Below are 25,642 nucleotides of genomic sequence, written 5' to 3' on the forward strand. Positions count from 1 at the left end.
AAATAGACAATTTTTGTAAAATGGAACAAATAAATATCAAAATCTTCCTGAGCAAAACAAAATAGACATCGACCTTCGACAAGGATATGTACATATATATTCATATCCACATCGATTTGTGGATATGTATGCATGCATACACGTATGCAGGCATGTATAAACATGTTTTCACAAACAGTTATGCATTAACGTAATCTGAATGATCGTTAAAATGGAGCCGTGGGTGATTTTTTCCACTATGATCAGCTGGTAACAAATCACTAGCAACCATGTATTTATATCAATTTAATAATAATACATTTCAGGGGTTGAAGCAGTCAAACACCCTATAAACATGAGAAATCCAAACCATGCGATCATATGTATGCTGCCACAAATAAAAACTTCCTGTCATTTTGGAACCATAAGGACTATAATCTAAAGAGTTCTAACCAAAGGGTTGTGATATTCCCTGGGAAAATTGGAGTAAGCATATGTCCCATGAAGCAAACACTTCGACTAAAAACTAGCATATCTGGCAGAGGAAGTTGGCTGGAATGGCTAGCTTTGACACAAGATGGCTGAAGTTAAGGTTATTTCAAGTTTCTGGATATGACCTGCTAATTGAAGTCCATTTATTCAATTAAAAATGGGAAAATTAAAGGAAATCTTTCATTAAAAAGCACGCTGAAAGGGGTAATACACCCTGTATGGTAGGAAAAGGAGAGAAATGAATAAGACATAATTTGTTGAGAAACATCAGATAAGGGGAAGTAAAATGTGAAGGGAAATAGAACAAAATAAAAGCTTAAGGATGAGTTAAATAACCTCTGATATTAACGGCTTAGCATGTTCTTCCCACTCAGCAGCCCATCTTGCTGAAGAACCTGTTTCCAATGCACCGTTCTTGAGAGATTTCAGAGCATCACATTCATTTGGAAATCCCCTGAAGAGCATCTGCCAATGTTGATGTGTAAAATAGAAAACCAAGGAATATCAGAAACCACCATTGTAACAGTCTCAGGAAATGTAAGTCACAAAATAACAACGAACTATTTAATTAGTTATTCTGGTCCCAGTTTATAATAAGGTTCAACAGCCAAACACAAGCTAATATGAGATCACATAGAGACATTAGATTCCAAATCAAAGAATTTCAAGGTCCAGGGGGTGTAAATCCACCCCAGACACACCTAGGAGAAAGGCATTAATATTAATGGTGATGCACCAATAGGCTGTGGGAAAGAGAAATGCAGAGGATTTTGAAGGAATTTTGCATATGGACAACAGTAGGAGGTTATTTTCTTCTTTTTTATGAAAATAATTGTCAAGCATCCAACCTAAAAAACCAATTGGTAGAAGGTGGAGGGACCCAACTTTAATATAAGACCACAGGTAACCTAATACTTGATGGATGTGGAATGTTACTGCTACACACTTCCCCTAACGTGTAGCTTATAGGGCCTAAGGAGCTATGGTTCGAGGGTCATTATGATGCAATCATGAGTAATTGTTCAATTTCAAGGAATTTGTTGATGTGGATTAAATTCATGAGATTTTCAACCTACAAGAGGAGTTTGCTGCAATGAATTGTCAGTTGCAAGTATGGTGACCAGACCGAATGGTTGAATCGTGAACCAGTAGTCCAACTGGTATCATAAAATCAACAAGGGTTTAACTGGTAAAAACCAATCAAACCGGTTAAAAAACAAATTGTACTAGATTGAAGCTAGTTTAAATATTTAATTTTGAGGTTATAATTTATAAAATGAAAGTTTATGTTTCATCATTATCTATTGTGTTTATTAATATTTTTTTTCCTATTTTTTATTTTTTATAAATTTTGTAGAATATTTTGAAATTTTTTATTTTATCATGGTTGAACCGGGAATAGATGGTCAAGCCGGTTTGACCACCAGTACAACATTGATTGCAAGTGGAGTAATTTTCAATCGATCCAATAGTGCTCCAACAAATTATCTAGATCTAGGTGAGAATGGATGCTTAACAAGAACTATCATGATTCCTAGGCAGGGTTGTATCAAGATATTGAGCATCATCCACTTTTATTTGCAAGTACCAATTGCCTTTGTCAAGTACAAAACACTTACCAAGAGCTCATCAACTAGCTCTGATGACGATGAAAAGAGCAGACCATTTTTCTCAACCTTCACAAGCTCGTCAATGCTTCAGAAGTCAAACCAGTAGCAGATAGTAATAGACTTTAGCATTAAAAGGTATCGAATTATTAGCCAATAAACCATGAATGATAAGTGCACAAGTTTAACAAGAGTAGGAAACAGCGCATACTGGAAGTCCACAACCAAACATATCCACCACCTACTAGCCAATACAAGTTCAGTGAGTGATAAAGGTTTATCGCTGCAAATGTTTTTTTCTTAAGAAGGCTTTAACAGGAGCTCCAGAATGATATACCTTCATGGGAAGGTCTAATCCTGAGGAGGAAGTATGCCAATAAACACCTAAATCTGCTGAACCTGTAAAATGAAGCAAGAATATGGATGTAAAACAGGTACTATGAAGCACTTCTCCCTTCTTCCTAATGAACTATGAGGAAGAGAAAATAGATTACGAATATCATACCAAGAAGCAATGGATATTCCTCAGTTGACAGCCACATGGTACGAAATGCAACACGTTTGAGTTTTAGCCTCTTTATTTTCTCTTCGTACTTTTCCTTTTCAGGACCTTTGCCTAAATGAATATTGGAAATTTTTAAGAAACAATGGAGCACAGAAGCAGATACTTCAGGGACATACAATACCATTACCTGTAATGATGAACAACAACCTAGGGTACAAGTATTGCTTTCCACCAGAGATCTCCTTCCAGAGGACCCCTTCATCAGCGGAATCATTTTCATCCAGTAGAGCAGCAAGTCATCTATCATACATCACCGCTGCTTCCAATAGAATCTCAAAATCTTCATCTGGCGTCCTGGAAAGATATTATTCTCGAGAATGAATCACTAAATAGATTTATAAATACTCACCACGCAAAAACGAGCATGTGCATACTTGAATAAAAGGAAGGAAATGGTTGTAATTGAAATTAAATAATCTTAAAATAGGATAGGAGAAACTTCTACAATGAGCATAACTATACTTCAATAAAAGGATAAAAATGGTTGAAAATGAAATTGAGTGATCTTAAAATAGAACAGAAGATAAACTTCTTCCATATTAAGGAAAAGTTACTGTAAAAAGTCAATTTTAAGAACAAAACTTTAAAAGTTTTTAGAGAGCATTTAATAAAATGGTTCTATATATCCCAAAATATTCTTAGAATATCTCAAATGATTTATTCTAATATTTATCTACCTAAATAAGATTTATTTACTAAATAACTTTAAAATATATCCCAAAATGTATGAGTTTTACATATTTCAACACCCTCCCTCAAGTTGGTGCATATATATCAATCATGCCCAACTTACTTACAAGAAAATCAAAGCTTGTCTTAGAAAGCTCTTTGGTGAGTATGTCAGCAATCTGTTGTTTTGAAAGAACAAACGGCATGCACACTTGGCCTTCTTCAATCTCCTCCTTGATAAAGTGTATATCAATCTCAACATGTTTAGTTCTATCATTCTGGACTAGGTTGTCAGCAATACTAATAGTAGCTTTGCTATCACTATACAACTTCATTGGTGAAGTTATTGGTTTCTTCAACCTTCCATAATTCTTTTTAACCACATCATTTCACAAATTCGTTGAGCCATTGATCTAAACTTAGCTTCTGCACTATTTCTTGCTACAACATTTTGTTTTTTACTTCGCCAAGTCACAAGGTTTCCCCAAACAAATGTACAATATCTTGATGTAGATCTTCTATCTGTTATTGAGCCTGCCCAGTCTGCATCTGTATAAGCTTCAATTCCTTTTTGTTCGGATTTCTTGAAGAATAAGCCTTTTCTAGGTGAACTCTTCAAGTATCTCAGAATCCGAAACACTACTTTTTCATGTTCCTCCATTGGGGAGTGCATAAATTGACTCACTAAGCTCACTGCAAAAGTTATATCTGGCATTGTATGTGATAAGAAAATTAACTTACCGACTAATCTTTGGTACTGCCCTTTATCAAGTAATCGACCTTTATTTCTGAATTTTACATTTGGATCAATTGGTGTGTCAGCTGGGTGACAACCACTCATCCCAACCTCTTTTAAAAGATCAATCACATATTTTTTCTGAGAGACCACAAGACCCTTCTTTGATCAAGCAACTTCTATTCCAAGAAAGTATTTCAAAGGACTCAAGTCTTTGATCTCAAACTCCAATGCTAGGTGCTCCTTGAGACGCCTTATTTCATCCACATCATCTCTTGTAAGAATGATATCCTCGACATAAACTATAATAATTGCTATTGTTCTACCTCTTTGTGAGTGTCGATAGAACATTGTGTGATCAGCTTACCCTTGTGAGTAACCTTATTTTTTAACAACTTGAGTGAACCATTCAAACCAAGCTTGAGGAGACTGCTTTAGACCATACAAAGATTTCTTAAGCTTACATACTCGAGTTCCAAATTTTTCTTCAAAACTTGGAGGAGGATCCATGTAAACTTCTTCTTCAAGTTTCCCATTTAGGAAAGCATTCTTCATATCTAGCTGCTGTAAGGACCAATCAAGATTAACATGAATTGATAAAAGAACTCTAACAGAATTTAATTTGGCTACTGGAGCAAATGTTTCAAGATAATCTATCTCGTATGTTTGAGTGTACCCTTTAGCCACTAGTCAGGCTTTGTATCTATCTAAAGATCCATCCGGTTTGAATTTGGTTTTGAACACCCAGTTACAGCCCACAGTTTTCTTCCCTACAGGTAATTCTATTGTTTTCCATGTACCTGTTTTTTCAAGAGCACACATCTCTCTAAAATAGCCTCCTTCCACTCAGGAACTTGTAAAGCATCTTTCACATTTTTGGATATTTTCATAGTATCAAGACACGAAACAAAGGTTGAGAATGTTGAAGACAAGGCTTTATAGGACACAAAGTTAGACATGGGATATTTGACAACATTTCTAACACATTTTCTTTTAGCAATTAGAATATCTAAATAAAAAAATTCATTGGTTGGATTATGAGCTTTACCTGGACTTTTGACAAGATCTTGCGGGTCGATTCTTGGTGATGAATCTGGTGGATTCCACTTTCTTGATTTAGATTTCTTCTTGAGTAAACAGTTAACTCCTTTGTTTGTTCTTTATTCTTATTATCGTAACATACAATGCCATTATTAACATACAAATGTTACGATCCAATTGTTGGTTATACTCTTTTTCATTAACAACATTAACATCGTTAATTTCTGTGTTAATAATAAATTCACCTTCCCCATTATTAGAATCCCTATGTTGCATATTCCTAGTGTTTTCTTGATCAATTATAAAATCTTCCTTACTATAATTCCCTTCCTAAAGATTAGAATCAAAGTAAGATTGCGTTTCAACAAATGTGACATCTAAGGTAACAATAATCTTCCTATCAATTGGATCGTAACATTTGTAACCCTTTTTATTAGAAGCATAACCAACAAAGACGCATTTTTTTGCTCTAGGATCTAGTTTACCTTGATTGTGAAGATGAACAAAAACACTACAGCCAAAAAATCGGAAGGATAAATCTGTGACCAATTTAGAGTTAGGAAAGTTATCTTTAAAGAGATTGAAAGGAGTTCTATAGTTTAGAGTTTTACTAGGCATTCTATTAATAAGATATGTAGCTGTTAACAAGCCTTCACCCCAAAGATAATGTGGTACTTGACTAGTGAACATCAAGGCTCTAGTAACTTCCAAAAAATGTTGGTTTTTTCTTTCTGCAACCTCGTTTTGTTGTGGTGTATTTGTACAAGAGCTTTGGTGAACTGTACCATGTTTGGTTAAGAAAACACCTAATTGGTTACTAAAAAATTTCCCACAATTGTCACTTCAAAGTACTTCTATTCTTACACCAAATTCTGTTTTCACCATAACATGAAAAGACTAAAACACATTTTTAACTTCAGACTTATCTTTTAATAAAAACACCCAACAAATGCGAGTATGATCATAAATAAATGTGAAAAATCAACATTTTCCTAAAAAGTTGAGACTCTTAAAGGTCCCCAAACAACACTATAAATTAACAAAAAAGGTTTGGAAGCTTTATATTTTTGAGGTGGGAAGGATGACCGATGGTGTTTAGCCAATTCACAAAATTTCACAGTGATATGAAGGACTTTTACTTTTAAATAGATTAGGTAACAAATATCTTAAATAGTAAAAATTAGGATGTCCAAGCCTATAATGTCAAATCATAACCTTATCAAAACTAGAAGCAGAATTTAAACATAAAGTAGTTGTTGGTTGACTTAGATGGTCGTCGTCAAGAAAATAAATTCCACCAGATTCTTTAGCATTGCCAATCATCCTACCCGATACTATGTCCTAAAATTTACACATAGAGGAGCCAAATATAACATGACAATACGAGGACTGGGATAATTTACTGACTGATATGCGATTACAAGCTAGATTTGGCACATGTAAAACATCATGTAAAACCAAGGAATGCAAAATTTTAATAGTGCCTTCCCTGACTATTGCCGAGAACGACCCATCTGTTGCTTTGATTTTTTTGTTTCCTGCACAAAGTGTGTAAGTTGAAAAAAGAAAATGACTACTAGGCATGTGATCACTAACTCCAAAATCAATGATCCACGTGTTTGTTTTACAAGGCTTGGCACTGAAAAAATAGAAAAATCAGTACCTGATTGGGCGAAGGAGGAAAAAGGATTATTAGATGAGTTTGGAAGATAAGAATTCATCAGAAATTGTGGTGATTGAAAAAGCTTGTGTAGATGCTCTAGTTGTTCCTTAGTGAATGGAGACCCTTCTAGAGAATTTTGGCCCTCATAATTTTCATTAGTTGTTTCAACGGTAAAACTTTCTTCCTCTGTTTGATTGCTAGATCTCTTATCTCCAATGAAGGTTGTTTTAACCATGATGCTACTAGAGATAACCTAGCTCAGATGCCATGAAAGTTTTCAAGAGAGCATTTAATAAAATTGTTCTATATTTTATTAACTAAGCAACTGAATTTAAACAAAGAAAAGAGTCATAACCTAATAGGGAAAATAATTCCCTTATTCTAATAAACTTCTAAAAGAGAAAATAAAATATTCTTAGAATATCTCAAATGATTTATTCTAAGATTTATCTACCTATATAAAATTTATCTACCTAAATAACTTTAAAATATATCCCAAAATATGAGTTTCACATATTTCAACAAACTTGTCAACTTGAGCATTTTATTGGGTAAAAGTTTAATGAGGCTAAAGCAACTAAGGGTACAACAAAGAATAAAAAGAAAAGTAGAAATATTGAGTGTAAGAAGTCCACAAATAGGGCATTCATAGAGGATGGTCTCACCAGCTTGTATTGCTTACAACAAGAGCCGGCCTATATGTCTTCAACAAGATGTCAGTGTCAATCTGAGTTGTAAATTATGATTCATTTTAGTCATCTGCCCCAATTTCTGTAGTTACTGCATGAGGGTAAAATCATTCAAAAGTGTTCTTTAAGGCTGCTAATAAAAATAAATTTGATTATTTACTAGACTTACTAGCAGTTACACAATCTTGAACCCCAAGAGGGTGACAAAGATACCTATTTAATCCGCAAAAAACCTAAGAATAAAACTCCATTACAAAATAAATCTTAGAGCACAAATCTTTATGAAAACTCAATAACATGAATCTCACATTATGTTTCTCCTAAAGTGAAGTTGGACAAAAAAACTCAGGAGGCTGATCATATAAAACTGTGGCTCTATAAATTTAACCACATGCAATATAATTAGACATTTTCCCATAACATTTCATCAGAAACTGAAAATAATTAACCAACAATGAGCTGGAAATCTTACCTATTTCCCCAGTTTTGAGCTAATTCAAGTTGCATTTCCCTTATTACACATAGGGAACCGTTTGCTATTTGCCCATAACGCTTCTCAAACCTAAGCAGATACTTAAAATTCAAAACCAGATCCATCCATTGCACAGCTCCAGAAAGGTCCCCTTGACAATACCAAATAGGAGGCTTATAACTTACCAACGGTATATTGAGACAAATGGGCTACTTCTTCCCACAGACAATCCAAGTAAAGTATATCCAAAATTATGCCAATCAACAATAAATGCCGACTTTCTCAATGAGCTCACCCACTTTACAGCCATTAATGTTGGAATAGAAGGAGGATTCTACACAAATGGATGAAATATCAAAAGAGTTTCAGAGGGGAAAAAAGAATTTCTTAAAACAATAAAAGAGCAAAACCTAGCTAAATTTATGTAATGAAAAATTAGGCATCTACAACCTTTAAAACCGGTAATAAGGAGAAAAAAATAGCTAACTAAAAAATAAGAACTGATAACCACAGAGATATTACAAGATGCTAAAAAAGACATGACAAACTACAGAACATTACAAAGTTTCACCTAAGTCTAAGGTAGAAACTTGGGAAAGTAGTGGCTTTAAATGAAACATGAGATTTTACCTCGTAGAGTAGACCAAATCCAAATAGGATGCCATACATACCAAAAACAAAATTATGATAGTAAGGTTCCATCACCACCTATCCATATTGGCCTAATATGATGTAAATGCTACCACAGGTATATTATGAATAAAAGTATAATCATCAATGTAATTCAAAAAAGTTTTTCCATAGGAATATGGATCTGTTGAAGTATGGTCAGCATGTAGCACCAAGAGCAGAAAGGAAGTAAGCCATGCAGGCCGAGCCATGCAGAAGCTGCTAGAGCAAGTGCAACTGTTCCTTTTTTTGTTTATTTTGTAATATTTAGTTGATGTAATGTATTTTAGTTCATTTTGAATTATGTTAGGTTGATGATTGATGTAATTTGTTGATGATAGAGTTGTTAACTCAGCCTTTGTTTAAGTGTGCAAGCTTGTTTTTACAAGTTTCAAGGTATTAGTGGTAGTAGGTAGCAATCAGGTGACCTTATGCTGACTTTGACAAGCTAATTGCTTGATTTATGTATTGGAATTATGCCATTGAAGAAGTTGAATGAATTTAGCAAAATTTTCTTCCACATACTCTCTAAATTTTCTTTGCTTTTCTTTCATTCATTCTGTTTCAAGTTCGATTATTTCTTAAGCAAGCCTCGAGCCTTGCTACTCAAGTTTCAGCAAACTTGCGTGTTTCTTTGTTCTCAACACCAAAAATTGGTATCTAGAGCTGTAATCTTAAGGGACTTGTTACTTAGAACAATGGCCTCATCAAGCTTTTCACCAACTGTACCACCAGTCTTTAATGGAGAAGGCTATCACATATGGGTGGTCAAAATGAGGACCTACCTGCAGGCTTTCGATCTGTGGGAGGTGGTCAATTTTGATGTTGAATCAGAGCCAATCCAACAGTGGCTCAGATCAGGCAGCATGTTGATGAAAGGACCAAAAGGCACAAAGTGATGTCTTGCATCTAAAACTTAGTGTCAGATGTGATCTTTATAAGGATGAAACACCAAAGTAGGCCTGGGACAAATTGAAAGAGGAGTTTCAAGGGACAGAGAAGACAAGGCAGCAACAATTGTTGAACTTGAAAAGGGACTTTGAGAATTTGAAAATGAAGGAAGAAAGAACTGTCAAACAGTACTCAGACAAAATTATGGTTGTGGTAAATAGCATAAGGCTTCTTGGTGAGTAGTTCAATGAAGCAAGGATAGTGGAGAAGGTGATTTCAACCTTGCCTGAGAGGTATGAGGCAAAAATTTCATCCCTCGAAGACTTAAGGGATTTGACCAGCTTCTCCTTGACAGAGTTGATCAATGCTCTTTATGCACAAGAGCAAAGAAGAGCAAGCAGACTGGAGGAGCACCAAAAAGGTACCTTTCAAGCAAAGACCAAAGCTACCTCGAGCACTTCTGCCTACAAAGGCAAAAATACTTGGAGAAACAGGCCCAAGTTTGATGCTGCAAGAAGAGAGGACCAACTCTGCAAACATTGCAAAAGGCCTGGTCATCCAGAAGAGAAAGGCTGGTTTAGACCAGATGCACTATGCCAAATTTGCAAGAAGAAGGGGCATGTTGAAAAGGTTTGCAAGAGAAATGACAAACCAAGGCAATACCAACCCCAGCAGCCAAAGGCTGAGGCTCGAGTAGCAAACGAAGATAATGACAATGAGGAGCAAGTTTTTGCTGTGTCATGCTCAGTTGCTCAAGAAAAGGTTACAAATGGCTGGCTCTTGGACAGTGGATGTACTAATCACATGACACCAGATGTAACCATCTTCAAGTCCTAGGACAGAAGTTGCAAAACTAAGGTCAAGATTGGTAATGGTCATTTTATAAAAGCAGAAGGTAAGGGTGATATGTTGATGAGTACTTCTACAGGTAACAAACTCATCTCAAGTGTGTTACTAGTGCCTGAAATCGATAGAAATATGCTCAGCATAGCTCAACTGCTGGAAAAAGGATATTGTGTAGTGTTTAAAGGCAAGGAGTGCCAAATCAGTGATCCAAGTGGATCCAAATTCATGATAGTCACTATGACTAATAAGAGCTTTGTAGTTGATTGGACAAAAGGCTCAGACACTGCCTACACAGTCACAACAGATAAATCCAAGCTTTGGCATCAAAGACTTGGTCATGCTAACTACATATCAAAGGACCAGCTATGCAAAGATGATTTGGCTGAAAACTTCATTGGTTCAGTTCAAAAACAGGAGGTTTGTGAAGTATGCCAGCTAGGAAAGAAAGCTAGTCTCTCATTTCCTTCAAATCAGGCTTGTAGAGTCTTTGAAAGGCTGCAGCTCGTGCACACTGATGTGTGTGGCCCTATGAAGATAGAATCATTGAATGGAACTAGGTACTTCATTCTGTTTATTGATGATTTCTCAAGGTTTTGTTGGATTTACTTCTTGAAGCAGAAATTAGAGGTAGGCTCAGTGTTTTCAAAGTTTAAAATTGTTGGTGAAACTGAAACAGGCTGCAAGCTTAAGACCATAAGGTCTGACAATGGGACTGAGTACACCTCAGCTCAGTTCCAGGCCTTTTGTGATGAGGCAAACATCAAACACCAACTAAGACCTATAATTCTTAACAAAATGGTGTGAGTGAGAGAAAAAATAGAAGCTTAATGGATATGGCCAGGTTCCTGCTGTTTGAGAAGAATCTGCCTAAAACCATGTAGGCAGAGGCAGTCAACACTGGTGTGTATATTCAAAACAGGCTTCCAACTAAGACCTTGGCTCATAAAACCCCATTCGAAGCCTGGCTCAACTTTAAACCTTCATTGGCTCACCTGAGGGTCTTTGGAAGCATATGTTATGCTCATGTACCAGCAGTGAAGAGAGACAAATTGGGGAATAAAGTTGAACCTAGTATACTGGTGGGGTACAACTTAGTCAAAAAGGGCTATAAAATCTTAGATCCTTCAACAAACAAGGTGTCTATAAGCAGAGATGTGGTATTTGATGAGAAAGCATGATGGAACTAGGAGAAGAATGAACCAGAGACAGTTCTTGAAGACCTTGTAGAAAACCAAACTGAGCCAGATCAAATTGGTCCTGAAATGGACATTGATGATGAACCAGTCAGACGCACTAGACCATTGGCTGAGATTTATGAAAGGGTTCAAGTAGCTATAGCAGAACCAACTTTTTTTGACAAGGCTGAAGCTCAGCAAGGGTGGAAGCAAGCAATGGCTGATGAAATCAGCATGATTGAGAAAAATCAGACTTGGGAATTGGTAGAAAGACCAGACAAAAGGAAGATCATTGGGGTGAAATAGGTCTATCGAGCCAAGCACAATGCTGATGGTAGCTTAAATAAGTTGAAAGCAAGGTTGGTTGTTAAGGGGTTTAGCCAGAAGTATCGTCTGGACTACCTAGAGACCTTTGCATCAGTGGCTAGACTTAATACCATCAGGCTGCTGATTGCCTTAGCAGCACAAATGCATTGGAAAATCCACCAGCTTGATGTAAAATTAGCCTTTCTCAATGGATTTCTTAAAGAAGAGATCTATGTTGAACAACCTCAGGGCTTTGAGGTGGCTGGTAAAGAGCACATGGTTTACAAGCTAAGGAAAGCCTTGTATGGCTTGAAACAGGCTTCAAGGGCCTGGTATAGTAGGATCGATAGTTATCTAGTCAGTTTGGGATTTGAAAGAAACAAGAGCGAGCCAACATTGTATGTCAAGAAGGAAGGGGTACAAACACAGCTCATTATGTCTCTGTATGTTGATGATTTGTTGGCGACAGGAGGAGACCAAGCAATGCTAATTGATTTCAAGACCAAAATACAGCAAATGTTTGAGATGTCTGATCTAGGCGGGATGACCTACTTTCTTGGCATGGAGGTGTCTCAAACACAGGATGGGATATTCCTAAGTCAAAAGGCCTTTGCCTCCAAGGTTTTGACTAAGTTCTCCATACAAAACAACAAAGGAACTAAGACTCATGTTGCTTTTGGAGAGAAGCTATTGAGCAATGGTGAGTTTGAGAAGGTTTGTGAGACAACCTATAGGAGCTTAGTTGGTTGTTTGTTATATCTAACTGCCACTAGGCCAGACATAATGTATGGTGTTAGTTTACTCTCGAGGTTCATGCATTGTTGCAATGAAAGTCAATTTAAAGCTGCCAAGAGAGTACTCAGATACATCAAGGGAACTTTGAGCCATGGCATGTTGTTTGGCAAGTCTGAACATTTGAAGCTATTTGGATACAGTGACAGTGACTGGGCTGGTTCGATGGATGACATGAAAAGCACCTTAGGGTATGCTTTTAATCTTGGTTCAGCCATGTTCTGTTAGAGCTCGAAGAAGCAAACATTAGTGGCTCAATCCACTGCTGAAGCAGAATATGTTGCAGCAGCAAGTGTTGTCAACCATGCCATTTGGCTAAGAAAAATTATGGCTGACTTAAATGTGCATCAAAGGGAAGCAACAGAGATCTTTTGTGACAATCAATCTGCTGTTGCAATTGCAAAGAATCCAGTGTTCCATGGAAGAACTAAGCATTTCAGCATCAAATGTTGTTAGAGAAATGGAACAAGCACATGAAGTGAAACTAATTCATTGCAATTCAGAGGATCAACTAGCTGATATTTTGACCAAGCCCCTCAGTGCAACAAAGTTTGAACACTTAAGAAAGAAATTAGGAGTTTGCAACATGCTAACCAAGGAGGAGTGTTGAAGTATGGCCAGCATGTAGCATTAATAGTAGAAAGGAAGCAAGCCATGCAGGCCGAGCCATGCAGAAGCTGCTAGAGCAAGTGCAAATGTTCCTTTTTTGTTTATTTTGTAATCTTTAGTTGATGTAATGTATTTTAGTTCATTTTGAATTATGTTAGGTTGATGATTGATGTAATTTGTTGATGATAGAGCTGTTAACTCAGCCTTTTTTTAAGTGTGCAAGCTTGTTTTTACAAGTTTCAAGGTATTAGTGGTAGTAGGTAGCAATTAGGTGACCTTATGCTGACTTTGACAAGCTAATTGCTTGATTTATGCATTGGCATTATGCCATTGAAAAAGTTGAATGAATTTAGCAAAATTTTCTTCCATATACTCTCCAAATTTTCTTTGCTTTTCTTTCTTTCATTCTGTTTCAAGCTCGATTGTTTCTTAAGCAAGCCTCGAGCCTTGCTGCTCAAGTTTCAGGAAACTTGTGTGTTTCTTTATTCTCAACACCAACAGGATCATGTATAAGCATGTACCATAGGAATTCTATTTCTTTAACAAAAAAAAAAGACTTTGCACATTATTAAGAAAGAATGGCTACTAGAGTTTGGTTGAAGTTTTCTCCTTGTTAAAATGAATGTTTGAAAATGCAAAAACTGAACAACAAAATTTATTCACACATGCACAGGTAGCAAGTGTACACCCCAACCATTGGCATGCTCATACAAAAATAAACCCAAAAATACATAGAAAGAAATTTGTTGCAGTAGTGTGTGATAACTCTGGTTAAAACTCATTTAAAAATCATAGAAAGCTTGATGAATAAGAATCAGTAGGAAAACAACCAGAAATCCAAAAAAACTCATTCATACATGTAGAGGTAACAAATGTACATCCAACCACAAGCCTGCTCATACAAAAATAAGCCCAAAAATATATAGGAAGAAATTTGCTGCAGTAGTGTGAGATAACTCTGGTTAAACTCATTTAAAAATCATAGAAAGCTTGATAAAGAAGAACCACTGGGGAAACAACCACAAAAATTCATAGGGAATGCAGTATGCACAAGGTCCCTTGTTCTTAAGATAAATGAAGAGGATGTCATTCAAGTATTCTGTACACTACATATCCTTCCCCTCTCTCCCCCACCCCAACAAGTCTTTTTCCTAATTTAAATGGAAAAAGAAAAACAACTAATTTAGATATTGGTCCAAGGAGAGAAAAGAACCCCTATCCTTCTATCTATTCCTTTATTTATCTCTCTCTTTTTTGAAAACATTGCTCATAAGTCATAAACCTGCCACTCATCGGTTGAGCTTTAGAAAACTGTTATTTTCGACCTCTTAAGCAATTCATAAAATGAGCTAATTTGTGGTTAACCTCTAACACCATGATAGTACATCAAAATCTTTGAAAGACAGATTCCACTGAAAGGATTCTACAATTTTTGGTGGAAAAGACATAACAACATTCCGTAGCAGTTAGAGTAAGACTATTTGTTCTAAACAATATAGAAAACAGAACTTGAGATCTCTCTAGTGGAAAATAGAAGCTCACCTGCACTATGAAGGCATCAGGAGGAAGAACTTTGAAGCAAAGAAACCAAAGAAGTATTACAAACTGAATGATTGGCTTCAGTAAGAGCATTAGTGGGTAAAGTATCTTCGGTAAGCTATGAGAGCGTTTTTGCCGTTGTATCTTCGAATTAATTAAAAAAATTAAATAATAGCATAGTAATAATACCTTAGCCCCATGATATTCCTCCAGACAATACCATTGTGTGAATATGAATAGATTCATTCTCTATAACAGCAGAGTGGGGTTCGGAACCTATCAAAATATTTAAATTCGCATTCAATTAGTATATTTATTAATATAAGAAATTCTTAAGATAGCCTATTTACATTTAGAGTTCGAACAGAATAATCTTTCATATATAGTGCATATGTAAAGTTTGGGTTCACAAAATCTCCATCCTACAAGAAAATTTTCCTAACTTTTTTTCTTATTGAAAGTTGTTAAGTAGTACACATGATTCTCTCCTATTAACTTTACTATAAAGTAAACATTCGATGGCAGGAAAAAGGAAAGAAAAAAAATAAGGTGTGCAATTTAATTCATTATTACGTCGAAAGGTATACCTCCATAAGCAACAATGTCCACTTCCAAAGATGCCTGCGAAATCAATTATAATGAGAAGAATAGACAACTTATTCATTTATTTAACTACTATTTTGTTTTAACGAAAGCTCTTCATGGCATTTACAAAAAATAAATATATTTTTTTTTCTTCATTTCTAAGACATAACTGTGCCTCCTAAAACCACATGCTTTCTTTTCCATGTTTCCTTTCAGTGTTTCTACTATATTAAGACATGTTAGATAAGCATGTCATTACATGGGACTAGCATATACAGAGCATTAAATTTTATTACTTTTCTACTTCTGGAGTGTGGCAGATCTGTGAGGACTGGAAGGTAGAGGATGCGTATTTGGGCATATAAAAATTGCATATCAATAAGTACTGATCATCCTACACCAAGAAAGAAAAAAACAAAACAAAAAACAGAGTACTTATTTCCCATGAAACTTTTAATACAGGGCTAATTTACAAAAGCTAACCTTATAGAAAATTTCCTTTAACTACGACAATTGAAAGTATGATAGCTTAGAAGTTGTAGAAGCCGGTCTTTATCATAACTAATTTCTTCCATCTAAACCTTCTAAAAATCATGGAAATGGTTCAGGCCTATCCACCAAGGTGTAGGCATGAATTGAAGGAAAATATAAGAACCAAGGAGACTAGCAACTGTAGTAGAATATTGATGTCACATAAAGAATGATAGAAAGTCAACAGTCTTCTCCAAAGTATATAGAGGGCATAACCTGCAAAATGTTTGTACCAGTCATTGCTACCTTAATGCCTACATCTGTCAAATCCTATAGATTATATCAAGCTTTGTTCCTACGAATATTAATTAAGTACTATAAAAAACAATGTAGATACATAGTTTAGGGGTATTCATTCTGTTCAAAACAAATGAACAAGAAGAACCAACATAGATGCATTTCTAATTTAGCATAAGTCTCCTGGCACAAACCAATTCCTTAGGCTCCACATGGTCATTCACCTTCTCAGTTTGCTCTTTTCTATTTGATTTAAAAAGGTACACTTTACTAATAAAACATAAAAGAAAATGGTAGAAAGCAAAATGTAATTGCTTAAAACTTAATAAAAGACTATGTACCCAAGAAAAGTTTAAAAGAAAAACAAATACCAATCCTAATACAATTATTCCATATGAATCTAAAATGCGGTAGTTTTTGTCCAAGAATAAAGTTTAACAGTTTAACTTCTTATTCTTCAAAATGTTAATGTGTTTCCACATTCAAACTTATTTATTTTGCCTCCAACACAAAAGGCAAGTATAAAACCAAATACCAAATAAACATTTTATCATAAGGATTATTGTCCTTCATGCCAATACCCTTAATTATATTACATGATAAACCCATAATGCAAACATATGAGCAAAAATAACATCATTGCGTCAATAAAGAAGTTGAGCAAGAAATTTGTGAGAACTAAACTCCATTTGGCCTAAAATAAACGTTTCAGCTTAACCAAAAACTCAAGCATATTAAAGCAAAATATTTCAAAGAAATAAAACCGTAAATCATTATTACAGAAGAAAATTACTACAATACCTGACGCGCAAGGGAAAGGGCATGATACTGCATACGAGGGCTATGACCAAGATCTCCTAGAATCACCACACATGCTGATACCAACCAGCCCAAGACTCAATAGACTCCAATCAAGATCCAATCAAGCTACAAACCGGTCCAACTAAACGGGCTTGATCCAAGCAATCAAAGAAGCAAATTCGACTTTGGTGGGACAAATTTCGGAAAAGGCTTCCACCGATCGAGCTTGGGATTGCTCGTCGAATTCCCTTGCACTTTACTTCGAACTGATTTGCCATTTAGCTAGCTAATCTAGCTGCTGAATAAGTTTCAAACATTCTTAATTATTTCGGTTTAATTAACTTTGTTTTAATTTTCTACAGCTTTAATTACATGTCTGAATGTTTTTGGTGTCATTGTTATTCGGTCATTATTTTGTCTTAGCATGCTACATATTTAAATCATGTCTTAGTATATTAAACATTAAAATCATGTCTTTGTTTTGTCCATTAAGTATGTCCAATTTCGGACAGATTTATTGCATATTAGTAAATCAAATTTATTAATGGGTCTTAGTTTATTACATATTTAATTGTGTGTTTAATTTGTCTTGATGTTGTTTTAATCAAATGTTTAATTTGTCATAACAGGGAGCTAAAGCATGCAGCTGAACATTCACGCGGCTGAACATACATGTATTTAGCTGAATCAATGAAACTTATTATAGTGGAAGCATGCACCCGCATGTGCATGAACAAAGGGAGCTATTTTTCAGCTGGAAATCCATGCATCTAGCTGAAACATTGAAGCTAGTTAATGAAAGACCATGCACCCGATTGTGCATGTAACTTAGGAGTTGCTTGGTGCATCATTCAGCCGACTATTCATGAAAAAAAGAGCCAACAATTGTGAGCTGATCAGCCAGCTCCTATGACCATTCGGCATCCCATCTTAATTCATTTGCTGATTCATGCATTAAGGCAGAATTTATTTCAGCTAATAAATATCTTTGGTTGAGCATGCATAAACGTACCAAGGGGGACGAAAGTGACCATTCGATTTGAGCATGAATCTGCCAAATTCAAGAACCAATTTTAATACTTTAAGTGTGAATATTTTAATTGTTAAGTGAACACTTAGATGCTGAATTTGAGTAGTCATTTTGATACCTATATAAATAGCTTGTACAAAACATTGTGGACATATTTTTGATTTATATGAAATATAACTATGTGAGTTATTCACTCTAGTTTTTCTTTGAGATTCAACTTCACTTATCTAGCTAAGCTAGTGGCGTCAAACTTGTTTCTTTTTTGAACTTATCACTCTTTTGAGTGTGGCGTTCATCTTGATACTGTTTGGTTCCTATCTCATTAGATAGTGGGTCTTGGTCCATTTTTTCATCAAACCATTTCACCTTAAAACTTATAAGATTCGGGTCCTTAATCACTATTAAGGGTTCTTTCTTGTTTTAAGTCCATTTATCCATCTTTCCATAAAACTATCTTTATTTTTATCTGTTGCTTATTAAACTAACTTCTTTAAATTTAGCTTTTTGTTAAACCAAAACGAAAACTACTTTATTTACGATCGGACAAACAAATGATTCAATTACATCCCGTAAGTGAGTTCGTATCATTTGGTATCAGAGCTTTTCAAATTAAGTAAGCTTTTATCGTTTTTGTACTCTCAAAATTGAAAGAGAAGTAAAAAAAAGTTCGATTAAAAAAATTGAATATAAAAAAAAGTGTGAGGGTTACAAACTCACTTACGAGATTTAATTGAGTCGTTTGTTTGCCCAATCGTAAATTACGTAGTTTTCATTTTGGTTTAACAAAAAGCTATATTTAAAGAAGATAGTTTAATAAGCAGCGAATAAAAATAAAGATAGTTTGATGGAAAGATGGATAAATGGACTTAAAACAAGAAAGAACCCTTTATAGCGATTAAGGACTCGAATCTTATAAGTTTTAATGTGAAATGGTTTGATGAAAAAATGGACCGTGACACACTACCTACGAGATAGGAACCAAATGGTATCAAGATGAACGCCACACTCAGAAGAGTTATAAGTTTAGAAAAGAAACAAGTTTGACGCCACTAGCTTAGCTAGATAAGTCAAGTTGAATCTCAAAGAAAAATGAGAGTGAATAACTTACACAATTATATTTCATATATGTCAAAAATCTGTCCACAATGTTTTGTACAAGCTGTTTATATAGGCATCAAAATGACTACTCAAATTCAGCATCTAAGTGTTCACATAACAATTAAAATATTCAAACTTAAAGTATTAAAATTGGTTCTTGAATTTGGCAAATTCATGCTCAAACTGAACGATCACTTTTGTCCCCTTTGGTACGTTCATGCATGCTTAGCCAAAGATATTTAATAGCTAAAATTAATTTTGCCTTAATGCATGAATCAACAAATGAATTAAGATGGGACGCTGAATGGTCATAGGAGCTGGCTGATCAGCTCACAATTGTTGGCTCTTTGTTTCATGAAGAGTCGGCTGAATGATGCACCAAGTGTCACAGACTTAGAGTTTTCGCGTAACAATCTGTACGGCCTTAGGCAATTTCTTGCTTCTAAAACCGCCTAAGTCAGCCTAACTCCTATAGTATGAGGATTCAATAGAATTCCTCTTTAAAACCAAACAAAAGTAACTCAAAAATCAAACAAAGATGAAAGAAGAACGAAATAAGAACAAGCCACAAAATATCAAGAACACAAGAGAGAGAGAACTTTGAGTGAATACTCTCAAGAATTCTTATTACTCTTCAAAACTCAAGTGATTTACAATTAGGGGAGATGCCTCGATTTATAGTAGAGCCTCCCCAAATCCAACGGTACAGATCAAGTACATCAACGGCTAAGATTGAAAGGCATCTCCAAATCAAATCTCTAAGATTACAAAATTATATCTTCTAAGATTACATATCATATCTAAGATTGCATATTCTCAAAGATTATGTTTCCATATGTGACAAGCTTGTAGACGGGCCTTCAATCTCTTCAAGCAATGGGTCAGTCCGATCGGGCCAAATAACCTCATTCCCACTTGATGGATCACACGAATGCGTCATGGTTGCGGGCTCCCATGCTCAACCCATGACATTCTCCCTCACTGATTCTAGCGACGCCTTCGCCGCGTCCTTCGCATGGTACTGATCTATCTTGTCTTGAAATTGCCACAAGGCTTCGGCGGGTTCCCAACTTGTCTCACTATCGGGAAATCCCTTCCATCAGACTCGGTATTCATGCCACGGTCGATAGTACTTTCATCTGATTGCACAATCCACTTCGATGTTTTCAACCTCTTTATCATAGGTGACTTTTACCCCCATTGGTGCCCGTTTGGACTCGTTTCGTTTTGGGTCTTCTCCATCTTCATGGAATGGCTTAAGCATACTTACATGAAACACTGGATGGAGTTTGAGTTTTTCAGGCAACTCAAGCTTGTAGGCCACCTCGCTTACCTTCTTCACAACTCGAAATGGCCCCTTATATCGTCGCACAAGCCCCTTATGCAATCCATTGTGTCGTAAAATCAGGTGTAGTTTAGCAAGGACTGAGTCACCAACCTGATATTGTACATCCCTTCGATTCTAATCCGCCCACTTCTTATTGTGCTTACTTGCCTTGTGTAGGCAAGCTCTAGCTAAATCTTTTTGCTCTTGTCAATATCTTGCAAATCAATAAGCTACTGGATTCGGTCCCCTGCATAACGAGTTGTAAGAACATTGGGTGTAAGTGGCTGTTTCCCTGTCACTATCTCAAACAGACTCTGGTTTGTCGGCCCACTTCTTTGTAAATTGTACGAAAATTGAGCCACATCCAACAACCTTGGCTAATCCCTTTGTGTGGCACTCACATAATGTCGAAGATACGTCTCTAATAACGTATTCACTCATTCAGTTTTCCCATTAGTTTGTGGATGCATGCTGGTTGAAAAGTTCAAGTTTGAACCCATTAACTTGAACAACTCCATCTAGAACCGTCCCGTGAATCATCCATCTCGATCACTAATGATAGACTGCGGTACTCCCCAATATTTCACCATATGCCTAAGAAACAAGCGAGTTGCCTCCTCAGCAGGACCTTCCTTAGTTGCGGAGATAAAAGTGGCATACTTGGAAAACCTGTCCACCATAACAAAAATTCTTTCAAATCCATTAAATTTAGGCAAACCCACAATAAAGTCCATGGATAAACTCTCTCATAGGCGCTCTGGAATGGGTAAAGGTTGTAGCAAACCAGCAAGAGCCTTCAACTCGATTTTATCTTGTTGGCACACGAAACAAGTCTTCACATAAGTCTCAATATCGTCACCCATGTGAGGCCAATAAAATCGATCCTCTAAGAGAGCCAAAGTGCGGTGTATACCCGGATGGCCAGCCCATCTTGAATCATGACATTCTTTCATGGCTTTCTTTTGTAAGTTCCCATGTTGAGGCACATATAGACGTTGTCCCTGAGTGTATAGTAATTCTCTCTCGAGCCAAAACTGCCTCATTTTTCCATCTTTGGCAAGCTCAATCAAATTTTTGGCCGTGGGATCGTGGGACAAGCCTTCTTGAATGTGCTCTAATAAGAGACTATTGGGTTGGCTTATTGTTGCAATTTTTATCTTTTGGCTAAGTGCATCAGCCACAGTGTTGGCACTCCCCGACTTGTACTCCATACTAAAATCAAACTCCGCTAAGAAAACCTGCCAACGAGCCTATTTGGGGGACAACTTTTTTTGGGTTAGGAAATAACTATTTACAATATTATCAGTGAATACCACGAACCCAAAACCCAGCAAATAGTGCCTCCATGTACGCAAACAATGCACCACAGCAGTCATCTCTTTTTCTTGGATCGTGTATCTTCGTTCCGTCTCATTAAGCTTTCGACTCTCGAAAGTAATTGGATGCCCCTCTTGTATCAATAGTCCCCCAATTGCATAGTTTGAAGTTTGAAAAGTCCAATAAAGCAAGTACAGGTTCACTCATCATTACTTGCTTTACTTGGTTGAAGGCTTTTTCGCACCGAGAGTCCCAATCTCATACTTTACCATTTTTCAACAAGTCTGTCAAGGGTGCAGTGATCTTGGAGTAGCTTTCAATAAAATGTCGGTAGTAATTTGCTAACCCAAGAAAATACTGCAACTCTGTTACCTTGGTTGGTCGCTCCCAGTCGGCAATTGCTTGAACTTTGCTTGCATCCATTCGTACCGTGCCACCTCCCACAATATGGCCTAGAAATGGCACATCTCATTGGGCAAATGAGCATTTTTCCTCTTTGACATATAACTCATTTTCCTATAGGACTTGGTACACCTCCCTCAAATGTCCCACGTACTCCTCAAGCGTCTTACTATACACCACAATGTCGTCAAGATAAACAACCATAAAATGATCTAAGAAGGGTTGCAATACCTTATTCATTAGGGTGTAAAATGTGGCCGGAGTATTTGTCAACCCAAACGGTATCACTAGGAATTCAAAAGACCCGTACCGAGTCACACAGGCTATTTTGGGCTCATCCCCTTAGGCTACTCTTACTTGGTGGTACCCCGATCGCAAATCTAACTTAGTAAATCATCTCGCGCTACCAAGTTGATCGAAAAAATCTGCAATAAGAGGAATGAGATACCTATTATTTACAGTGATCTTGTTTAAGGCCCTATAGTCAATGCACAATCTCAAAGACCCATCATGCTTCTTTTGGAATAACACTAGAGCACCAAATGGGGCTTTAGAAGCTCTAATGAACACGACATCTAAAAGTTCCCTTAACTGCTTCGGCAGTTCCTCCAACTCAGGTGGAGAAATCAGATATGGTGCCCTTGCTGGCGGTTCAGTATTGGGCAACAACTCAATCTTGTGATCCACCTCCCTCTTAGGTGGCAACGTTTTGGGCAAATCTATGGGCATTACATCTTGAAATGACTTCAACAACTGCTTCACTTCCTTTGGAATTTTCCCCTCGGATTTCTCATCCATATTGTCCCTTAAGGTGACTAAATAGGAGACTTCATTTCTACGTACTTCTTTGGCAAATTGGATTGCCGACAATTTTTTTCCTCCCATGCTTCCCTTTCTTTTCACTCGCATCATATATCAATGGTTTGAATCAGAGATCATCATGTAATTCTCGGAAGGATGAATATCCGTATTAAGTCAGTCAAGTAAGCTTAATCCAACCATAAAACCATAATTATCAAGGGGGATTACCTTAATGGTTGCCTTGCCTGTCCACTCGCCAAGCCTGAGTTCCATTCCTTTAGCCACACCCGTTATGGGAATGCTTTTCGAGTTTACTATTTTGATTCGACCCGAATCTTCCTCTATTTTGAGATCGAGTTCCTTTGCCATCTCTTTGGACATAAACAAATCGGACGCACCGGTATCAACAAGGGCATTCAATCTTCTGCCCGCCACGATGTTATCCACAAACATCAGCCCATTACTCGTCTTGTCTTTGACACCACCCAATATCGTACTAAGACGTTTGGTGTCATAATCGGCCTCTTCGCGAGCTTCCATGGCATTGAAAGTGGCTTTCTTTGGACAAACCCTCATCCTATGTGGGCTTTGACAAAGATAGCATTTCAATGGCCTTTCTTATCCCTTGGTCTACTTTCATTAACCCTTGGGGCTTCGCCATTCTTTTCTGGTTTATCTTTGTCTCCCCCACCATTGCCTTTGGGTCTTGGCTTGGGCTTGGAAGTGCCATTATTGTCAAACTTTCTCCCCCTAACATTGTATAAGTTTTCTACCTCGGCCATGGCTACGGTCAAATCAGTGATACCTAGGTGTCGAAACTCTTTCTTAGCCCACGTTTTTAGCCTATCCTCAAACTAATAAAATGCTTCATTCTCATTCAAGTCTGAGATCTGAAGCATCAACTCACTGAATTCCCGAACGTAATCTCGAATGGTGCCTTGTTGTGTAAGCTGGCGTAACTTAGCATGAGCCTTTTTTTCAGCATGCTGCGAATAAAACTGCTTCTTTAACTCTCTTTAAAACTACTCTCAAGTCTCAATACTCGTTCCTCCACGTTTTACATCCGTGGACCTACGTCGCCACCACAAGAGAGCAACATCAGTAAAGTAAATTGAAGCAGTGTTTACCTTAGTGGCATCATCCTCAATGCCCATTGCTCGAAAATATTACTCCAATTTCTACAGGAAGTTATCCACTTCTCTCGCGGACCTAGCCCCTTTGAACTTCTCAGGTTTTAAAACATCTACATGACATTGCTTCGGTCCCGAAGTTGACATCTCATTTCCCAGGGCAGCCTTACAGATTGTGAGCTCCCCCATAAGTTTAGCAATCTCCTCTTTCATGGAAGTCACCAGGGCCTCAAGAGCTTCGTCCCTTACCGTCAATTTGTCCGAAGTGGATCTAAAAGTGTCCAACACAAATTCCTTGTTGTCTTCCTTCAGTTCTTCCATACGGGTTAGGACCACTTTGAGTGTCTCCCTCATGTCACCAACAGACTCCTCGAGACTAACCATTCGATTTTCCAAGCTCGACAACATGCCCCTTGATGACTAGCCTTTTTTTCCCTCCCACGGGTATCCATTGGCTCATTCTCACCCACTTCTTTCGACATCCTTCAACAATGATTTCGCAAGATTGCTTTGATACCAACTGTCACGGACTTAAAATTTTTACCTCACAATTCGTGTGGCCTTAGGTAGTTTCTTGCTTCTAAAAATGCCTAAGTTAGCCTAACTCCCACAATATGAGAATTCAATAGAATTCCTCTTTAAAACCAACTCAAACGAAAGCAACTCAAAAATCAAACAAAGATAAAAGAAGAACGAAATAAGAACAAGCCACAAAATATCAAGAACACAAGAGAGAGAGAAATTTGAGTGAATACTCTCAAGAATTCTTATTACTCTTCAAAACTCAAGTGATTTACAATGAAGGGGGAGGCCTCTATTTATAGTAGAGCCTCCCCAAATCCAACGGTACAAATTAAGTACATCAACGGCTAAGATCGAAAGGTATCTACAAATCAAATCTCTAATATTACAAAATCATATCTTCTAGGATTACATATCATATCTACGATTGCATATCCTGAAAGATTATGTTTCCATATGTGACAAGCTTGTAGATGGGATTTCAATCTCTTCAAGCAACGAGTCAGTCTGATAGGGCTAAATGACCTCCTTCCCACTTGATGGATCATACAAATACGTCATGGTTGCGGGCTCCCATGCGCAACCCATGACACAAGTAGCTCCTAATTTACATGCACAATCAGGTGTATGGTCTTTCAGTAACTAGCTTCAATGTTTCAATTAGATGCATGAATTTCCAACTGAAAAACAGCTCCCTTTGTTCATGCACATGCGGGTGCATGCTTCCACTATAATAAACTTCATTGATTCAGCTAAATACATATATGTTCAGCCGCATGAATGTTCAGCTGAATGCTTTAGCTACCTGTTATGACAAATTAAACATTTGATTAAAATAACATCAAGACAAATTAAACACACAATTAAATATGTAATAAACTAAGACCCATTAATAAATCTGATTTGCTAGTATGCAATAAATCTGTCCGAAATTGGACATACTTAATGGACAAAACAAAGACATGATTTTAATGTGTAATATACTATGACATGATTTAAATATGTAGCATGGTAAGACAAATTAATGACCGAATAATAATGACACAAAAAACATTTAGACATGTAATTAAAGCTGTAACAGCCTGAAATTGGGCCTAGTCGGAACAGTGGTTTTGAGACCA

At 36.7% G+C, this 25,642-nt stretch overlaps 1 pseudogene; it reads right to left on the reverse strand.

The window, feature by feature from the left end:
- Positions 1-444: 444 nt before the first annotated feature.
- LOC107931326 (UDP-glycosyltransferase TURAN-like) overlaps positions 445-25,642 on the reverse strand; it is a 32,096-nt pseudogene continuing 6,898 nt past the window's right edge.

Source organism: Gossypium hirsutum, chromosome D09 (assembly GCF_007990345.1).
Source record: "Gossypium hirsutum isolate 1008001.06 chromosome D09, Gossypium_hirsutum_v2.1, whole genome shotgun sequence".
Classification (NCBI taxonomy): domain Eukaryota; kingdom Viridiplantae; phylum Streptophyta; class Magnoliopsida; order Malvales; family Malvaceae; genus Gossypium; species Gossypium hirsutum.